Consider the following 9,873-nt stretch of genomic DNA (forward strand, 5'->3'; position numbering starts at 1 on the left):
GACGAATCCATGTATGAGTGTTGAGATCGTTACAAGAGTTTTCTTCGAAAGTGTCCTAATCATGGTTTTCACGATTGGACTCAAGTAGTCATGTTCTATAATAGAGTCAATGCACCCACGAAGATGTTACTGGATGCCTCGGTAAATGGGACATTGTTGTATAAATCACCTACCGAGGCGTTTGCTATCTTGGACAGAATTATTAATAATGATTATCAATTTTCTTCCTCAAGGCTTGGGAGTGGGAGGAAAGCACCTGAAGCATTCGAGTTAGATACCAAGGATTCGGTGTCCGCTAAACTCTCAACTATCACTCATATGATGAAAAACTTAAAACGTTACACTAAGGTGAAGGAAGTGAAAGCAACTAGCTTGGCATGTATGTTATGCCAAGGCAATCATCACGAGAGCGAATGCCCGACCAACCATGAGTCCATCAACTTTGTAGGTAATCATCATGACAATCCTTACTCTAACACTTATAATGTTGGATGGAGTCAGTATCCTAATTTCTCATGGGGAAATAAATGAGCCCACAATGTTAGTCAGCCCACGCGGCAGCAGAATCACAATGAGCCTCAAGGTTACCAAAATGTTATGCCATGGCATAATACCAACAAAGGAGCTTCAACTTCAGCGAGCATAAGTTCATTGGAAGCTACCATTCAAGATTTCATATCTACTACGAAGACAATGATGCAAGACCATTCTACTTCAATTAAGAATCAAGGAGCTTTACTTTATATTCAAGGCACCTTACTTCAAATCCATAGCTCATCTCTGAGAGCTTTGGAAGAACAAGTTGGCCAGATTGCAACGGCATTGCAAGAGCGTCAGCAAGGACGTTTGCCAAGTGATACTGAAGTCACTAAAACATATGGAAAAGAGCATTGCAACGTGTTAACTCTTAGGAGTGGAACACAAATCAATCAACAAGTCAAAGCTAGTGGGGCACAACATGAAGACTTTACTCCCACTACTGATAATAGTGAAGCTGAATTACATGATGATATCATTTTGAGAATGACAAGGAGGAGGATTCTACTAAGGCACCAGATTCTGATGCTAAGGCAAAAACAAATTCTATTATTGCAGTTAAGGAAGATAGACCTCCACCACCCTTTCCGCAAAGATTGAAGAAGCATAATGATGAAGTTCAGTTCAAGAAGTTCGTGGACTTTCTTGATCAGCTCCATATCAATGTACCTCTCTTGGAAGCTATTGAACAGATGCCGACGTATGCCAAATTTCTGAAGGAAATATATACCAAGAAGAGGAAAGTAGAGACTGTTTCCACGACAACAGAATTTTGTTCTTCATTGAGTAAGTTATCGCTAAAGCGAAATGATCGGGGCAGCTTTATTATTCCTTGTTCTATTGGAGCTAATTTTATAGGAAAAACACTATGTGATCTCGGTTGAAGTGTCAACTTAATGTCGAAATCTATATTCTTGAAGCTTGGCATAGGAGATGCAAGACCCACCTCAATTATTTTACAACTTACCAACGGATCCCATGTTAAACCTGAAAGGAGAATCGAGGATGTCATAGTAAGGGTGGATAAGTTTGTGTTTCCAGTCGACTTCTTAATTCTGGACTGCGAAGTTGATGCCAAGGCACCTATTATTCTGGGAAGACCTTTCCTAGCCACTGGACGTATCTTGATAAACTGTGAAAAAGGTGAACTCACCATGAGAGTGGCTGATCAGTGTGTGACTGTCAATGTGTTTCGAACTCTCAAGTATGTAGATGACACTGAAGAATGCCAAGGCATTTTTGAATTGAACTCATTAATTGAATAAGAAACTAAACATCTTTTCCAGAACAATTTCAGTCAGTTAGCATAAAATGAATATTGTGAAATCTTAGTGGAGTACGACAACTTTCCAATTTTAGAGGAACAATCTAGCTTACTACAAGTTAGATCATGTATGAATTTTGAACCTCTGAATTTTGATGAAATTAATCCTTTTAAGCCTTCATTATTGCATGCACCTACTCTAGAGCTTAAGACTTTGTCAGGGCATCTTAAATATGCTTACTTAGGTAGCGATGAAACTTTATAGGTGATTATGTCTGCTAATCTTACTGCTAACCAAGATCAAAGTTTGTTAAGTGTTTTGATGCAACGTAAGAAAGCAATTGGTTAGACTATAGCCAGTTTGAAAAGAATTAGTCCTACAATCTGCATACACAAGATTCTACTTGAAAATTGCCACGAAAATTCAATAGAATCATAAAGAAGAATCAACCCTGTTATGAAGAGGGTGGTTATGAAAGAAATTCTGAAATGACTTGATGTTGGAGTGATCTACCCTATCTCAAATAGCTCATGGGTGAGCCCTGTCCAATGCATTCCGAAGAAAGCAGGCACGACGGTGGTTACTAATGAGGATAATGAGCTATTACCCACTCGCACTATTACCGGATGGAGGATATGCATGGACTATCAAAAACTCAACAAAGCTACAAACAAGGACTATTTTCCTCTACCTTTCATCGACCAAATATTGGATCGATTGGCTGGCAAAGCAATCTATTGCTTTTTGGATGGGTACTCGGGGTACAATCAAATTGCCATCGCACCAAAGGACCAGGAAAAGACTACATTTACTTGTCCCTATGGCACTTTTTCCTTTAGAATATGCCTTTTGGACTCTGTAATGCCCTGGTAACATTTCAGCGATGTATGCAAGCCATATTTTCAGAGATGGTTGAGGATTTTCTAGAGATTTTCATGGACGACTTTTTTGCTTGCGGAGATGATTTTGAACGATACCTCGACAATTTGGCAAAAGTTCTCAAAAGATGCGAGAAAGTTGAGTTGGTCTTAAATTGGGAAAAATGTCCTTCATGGTGACTGAAGGCATTGTGTTAGGCCACAAAATTTCTCACAAGGGTATTGAGGTAGACAAAGCGAAGATTGAAGTAATTGAAAAGTTGCCACCACCAACTTCGGTCAAGGGCATAAGAAGTTTTCTTGGACATGTTGGATTTTATAGAATATTTATCAAAGAATTCTCCAAGATATCTAAGCCCTTGTGCACATTGCTTCAGCAAAGCCAACCCTTTGTGTTTGACGAATTATGCCTCGACACATCATTGAGCTGAAACGATGATTGATCTCGGCACCCATTATAGTTTTTCCCTATTGGACATCACCATTTGAGCTGGTGTGAATGCAAGCGATTATGCCATAGGAGCTATTTTGGGACAACACCGAGGTAAACTTTTTCATGTTATTTATTACTCTAGCCACACTTTGAATGAAGCACAATTTAACTATATCACTACTGAGAAATAATTACTTGTTGTGGTATTTGCTTTTGATAAATTTAGGCCATACCTAATAGGCACTAAAGTTATTAATCACACTGATCATTCGACTATAAAATACTTAGTGAACAAAAAGGATGCAAAGCCTAGACTTATTAGGTGGATCTTACTTTTGTAAGAATTTGACTTAGAGGTGATAGATAGAAAATGAACTGAAAATCAAGTTGTTGATCACTTATCTAGGCTAGAGAACAATTCTGAATGCCATGACACTATAGATATTCAAGAGGAATTTCCTGATGAGAAAATTTTATATGACACGGCAATCCCGTGGTACGCTGACCTTGTTAATTTTCTTCTTAGTGGAATATTGTCTTTTGATTTAGACAACCAGGCTAAAATGAAGTTCAAGCACGATGTAAGGCACTATTTTTGGGATGAGCCATAATTGTTCAAGCATTGTGCTTATCAGCTCATTAGACGATGTGTACCCGAAGAGGAACAACACGACATTCTTTACCATTGTCATTCAACCCCATGTGTAGGCCATTTTGGTGGAGCAAGGACTGCTGTTAAGGTCCTGCAATCAGGCTTTTACTGGCCAACTCTGTTTAGAGATGCCCAAGAATTTTACAAAGCTTGTGATCGATGCCAACGGACTAGAAACATCTCTAGACGACATGAAATGCCATTGTAAAAAATTTTGAAGATAGAGTTGTTTGATGTTTGGGGCATCGATTTCATGGGATCATTTTCATCTTCTGAAGGAAATCTATATATCTTGCTTGTTGTGGACAATGTATCAAAGAGGGTGGAAGCAATAGAAGCATTAAGGAATGAATCTAAGACCGTACTAAAGTTTTTACACAAGTATATTTTCACTCGGTTTGGAGTACCTCGTGCTATCATAAGTGATGAAGAAACCCACTTTGATAACAAATTGATTGCCAAGGCATTGAGGAGATATGAAGTTCGACATAAGATTGCCACGACATATCATCCGCAGACGAATGGCCAAGCAGAGATATCCAATAGAGAGATCAAGTAGATTTTAGAGAAAGTGGTGAACCCAAGGCGTAAGGATTGGTCGTCGAAGTTGGATGAAGCACTTTGGGCATACAGAACAACGTTTAAAAATTTCTTTGGGAATGTCACCATTCAAGCTAGTGTATGGGAAAGCTTGTTATCTCCCGGTTGAACTTGAACATAAAGCGTACTGGGCCATCAAGCAATTGAATTTTGATGCTCAACTAGCTGGGGAGCAGAGATTACTAGAACATAATGAAATGGAAGAGTTTAGAGCACAAGCATATGAGAATGCTCGGATTTTCAATGAGAAAACTAAGAAGTGGCATGACCAGAAACTAATGCCAAGATATTTTCATATGGGCCAACAAGTCTTGTTCTATAACTACAGACTTATACGTTTTCCTGGGAAGCTCAAATCTCGATGGTCAGGGCCATTTGAGGTGTATTATGTCTATCCCCATAGAGAGGTTGACATTAAAAATACAGATGGGGCGATCTTCAAAGTCAATGGCCAGTGCCTGAAAGCCTATAATGGAGTTCCACCACTGCACAACAAGGTAGTTTTGCATCTACACGATGTTGAAGAGTGCCCAGAGGAAAACCAAATTTTGATGCCACGACATTGAATTTGTTACTGTAAAGAAATAAAAATTTAATATTTAATATTTTCCTTTTATTTTAATTTTTTTCTTATTTATTTTGTAAATATTTTTTGATTTGATTTGTAAGGACCATAGTACTGCAAACCGTGCAGGGAGTGGTTACCAAAGGGAGGAAAGGACAACGCATTAAACGGGAAAGATATTCTTTTAATTTGTTTCTTTTTAATTTATTTAATTTCTGATTTTTACTTTTCTCTCTTCACAGTTTTGTCCCATCATCATCATTACTTTTGGCAGGCTATTTTTCCTTCCCCATACACGCATTAACCCCCCACCCACTCATTTCTTTTAACCATCCTATCACCCATTTCCCTCTCAAATTTTTTAACTTTTTCTTTTCTCTTTCATTATTAATTTTTTCTCTTTCATTTTTTAACTTTTACTTTTTCTCTCTCATTTCTTCATATTCTTCCTTCATTCCCCCAATAGCCGAAAATCCTTCAAGCTTTCAAAGCTCTCAAAGTTTCTTCCTTTTTCATTTTTCTTGCTTCACAAACGCTGAAAATGGTGCGTACAAGACCAACTGCACTCGAGGCTTCCACTTTGCAACAGTTCGAAAATGATGCCGATAACACCACCTACGATGAGATTTTGGAGGACTTGTGCTTCGCAAACACCGAGTGGAATGATCGCCAAACCAATCGATATTCGATCAACCGTAAGCGTCTTCAACCGCACGCCAAGTTATGGAACCATTTCTTCAAACACAAGCTCATGCCTATATCTCACAAAACGACGGTATCACTTTCTCGTTTAATGTTTTTACACTCGATCATGGTATCCCGTCCTATTGTTGTTAGTCAAATCATCGTTCATCAAGTTCATGAGTGTTTGGGTAAAAAGGCAAGTGCTTTAGTGTTCCCTAATTTAATCACTACTTTGTGTCGTAAGAAAAAGGTTATTAGAATGCTTTTAATGAGATTTTACCTGGAATATCGGGCATTACTAGGGCTAGATTACCACTGTTAATGGGGATTGAAAATAAAAAATCTAAGGACCATGCTCATGAGCAGTCTGTAGGTACTGAACAATCAAATGCTGAGGCAAGATTACTTGCTCTCGAAGAAGTTGTGATGTAGACTCATACTCACATACATGCTTTACATGGTGACATCCGTAATTTCTTTGGATATGTGAAACATAGAGATGCTGTGGTGGAAGCGATGTTTTAATAAATTCTTCCCCACATTCAACAGAATTTCCCTGGCTTTCCGGATGAAATTCTACCGGCATTTAATGTAACACCCATCACCCGTATAATTATACCTATACAGATTATAGATGTTATCCGAAATTCCAAAAACATTTTACGATTCAAAAGCGATTTAAAATTTATTTTCTTAAAATAGTAAATGATATTATAAAAATATAATATCATATAATATTACGTTTCGTTATAACAATTTCATTCAAAATATTTTTATTTATGAATAGTGAATAGGACCCAAACAATTAACAGTGGGGGAATCGATTCCCTGTAGCAGGGGAATCAGTACCCCTTTAATAATCTAGAAATTTTGTTTAAAAACGTGGTTACTGTTTATACTACAGTAACTGCTACAGTAATTTCCGAAAATTACATATTAACTTATAAAAACTTAACATTTCCTCACTATAAAAATTCTATTTTTGTTTCCAACTATATTCAACAAAATAAATTGAATATTATTAATTACATGCCACTATCTATTTCAAAATTTCACAATAGGATGTCTTACTGATATTGAAATATACTCCCCGATGCTCGATGTCACTTTGAACTCTTTATTCCATTACAAGCTTTTTACCTACGCGTAAAAATCATCACACGCTAAGTATAAACTTAGTGAGGCAATTAAAACATTACACAATGCAATACAATTCATGCATGAATTTAGATTTCAAATCCAATACCATAAAACCATGCTAATAACATCTTCAATATTTTACAATGATCAAAATAATATAAAATTTCTTACCTTTTATCCCATAAGCTCATAAGCTTATTTTTACCAAAATACTTACCATTAAATTCCATAAGCTCGTAAGCTTATTTTTTTCAATATACTTGCCATTATTCCGTAAGCTCATAAGCTTATTTGCATGGTTACCATTTATTAGCCAATAAAACATAATCCATAGCCAATAGCCCAATATTAAACCTTGAGGACCCTGGGTATTCGAGTAATATTTGCACCATAGTGCTACACATAAGGTCGTGCCCACCATATACACCGAAGTGTATTACACATAAGGTCGTGCCCACCATATACACCGAAGTGTATTACACATAAGGTTGTGCCCACCATATACACCGAAGTGTATTATAAACCTGCAGCTGCTATACTCTATGGCATGCCAACTATACCCTGTCCCTCAATGACTTATTTGGGCATATAGTCTACTTTATTCGATCCATTCATGGCAAAGTATATTATCAAATTTAACATTGGGCAGTTCATACCCGAAAACATTCATGGTAAAATATCACATTTTTTCATGATCAATGCATTTTAATTCCATACTCTGACATATCAATGTCAATTTATAAAAATGATATAAAATCATACCGATATAAACAAGGTCGACTTATCGCAAGTCTTCCATATGATGTATAAAACATCCATGTATAATTTCATGCATGTATTGCACTCACCTTGACACTTTATATCTTTCAAAAATATTTGTGCCTCACTATTGTCCACAATAAACCCTTTTTATACTTGACTTGCTTCAATTGCAAATCAACCATGATCTGTATAAATCACAAATTTATAACAATACATATGTTAGTATTTTACTAACATAAATACATTCCACCATATCTCCATACTATATTTGAAATTCATCATCTATCAAAATATTCAACTCTTAATAAATCTTTATAACATTGGAACCAACTTTTCCAATTTACCCAAAATGGTCTTCACCATTTTACCACGTAAATTCTTAATACCAATAATTCCAACATTGAAATTATTTTCATTCAAATGCTTTTACAAAAGCATAAATACATTTAAGTACCCCAACTATGCAATTGTTGTACTTAAATCACCAATCATTTTAATCTTCCCAAAATAATCAATTTCACATCTAACACTCATTTCAATTCTGAAACAACAATTTTCAGTATAGTACATCAATTATACAACACTTACACAACAACCCATTAATTTTCCAGAATTCAGACAACTCGCACTACCCTTAAAGAATCATTATTATGTATTGATATAGACACTGGAATTTAATTCCGTTTCTTCCGTTCGAATAAGAATCTATCCATATAAATAACTCCATCTAATTCATTCTGTACAATTTATGGTGAATTTTCAAAGTTCACCAACAGAATCTGTTTTGTACAGAATTCTGCTGTCCGACTTTTCTGACCTTTCCTCAGTTAAAAATTCATATATATTTGTATACAACTTGAAATTGATACCCATTTGTTTTAAACAAAACTAGATCCATATATGAACACAATATATAAAAAACCTCCAAATTATTTTTATATATTTTCTGGTGAATTTTCGAACCTACTGCTAGAATCAAAATCCAAACTGTTTTCTTTAACTTCATCCTTAGGTTCTTCATCAATTCTTACAACCTCAAAATCATCAATAATCATCATAAATTTCAACAACCATAGTATAAACCCAAATTTCCAGATTTGGGGATATTTGAAATCAAGCTATATTATCATGAAATATTGGTACCAAATGATAGTGTTTTTTTGCAAATAACCATTTTCTATTTTCATCATACTCATAATCATAAAGAAATTGCTTTAAAAATGAGTTGAAGGTCTCTTACCTTTGAAGAAACCCACACAGCTTTTGGAGGAGAAGATGAACACATTTGGTTGAAATGACATCTTAATTTACATTTCATTCCACTTTAAATGAATATATTATTCATTTAATTATGATAAGACCAAAACACCCATAATGAATCTTTTTATTCACCATCAAACCAAGCCATCTGATTATTAACCTATTACAAAGTCAAATATAAATATTTTCACTTTTATATCCGAAATTGCCCCTGAATTTTCAAATCTTGTGGTTTAGTCACTAAATTCCACTGTTTCGGTTAAATCTGAAAAAATTGCACATTTCCAAACCAACTTTCTCTGATCTAACATATTATAATAATATTTCCAACCATTTTATAACATCCTTCAAATTTTTTTAACATTCCAATTTGATTGGAATTACCGATTTCCTTACCGGCTTTAGCCCTTTCTAGTTTTTCTTTACTAAAATTCGAAATCCAAAAATATGATTTCTACAAAACTCTACTCTCTAGAGTAAACCATCTTTTTATGGAATAAAATTCTTTTTAGGAAATTATCACTTAATTCTCTAATTTTTTTCCCAATTTTCTACTTTAACCATCAAACTTCCAAAATTTGCATTTTGGTCATTATCTAAATTTTTGGGGTATTACATTTAATGCCAAGGCATCTTCCAAGCCAGAGCAAGATGAAGTCGATCCTCCATTAGCTAAACCGACTCCTGATTTGCACCGTTCCAAGACCCCTAAATATCCACCTACTGTACCTGTTGAAGAAACACCCAGTCTTGTTCATGCGTCCGATTCTTTTCATGTACCACGTAGTGGTCGATGCACCAAAACTACGGCTGGATGCATCAATATTGCGCGTCTTGACTCCAGTTCTTCAGAGTCCAATCCAAAACCACTACGCAAGCGCACCATACGAGGAGCTTCCAGTAACTCCAAAGCAACACCACCACGCAAACCCTGAGGCACCTCACTTGTATTCATTTTCATTTAGTTTGCATTTCATTGCATGGCATTTAGTTTTTATTTAGTTTAGTTCTCTTTAAGCATTGAGGACAATGCTTCCCTTAAGTTTAGGGGAGGTAGTGTTCTCAGTAGAGAATATGCATGATAGCATTAGCATAGT

This window comes from Hibiscus syriacus, unplaced genomic scaffold (genome assembly GCF_006381635.1).
Source record: "Hibiscus syriacus cultivar Baekdansim isolate YM2019G1 unplaced genomic scaffold, ASM638163v2 tig00112044_pilon, whole genome shotgun sequence".
NCBI lineage: Eukaryota > Viridiplantae > Streptophyta > Magnoliopsida > Malvales > Malvaceae > Hibiscus > Hibiscus syriacus.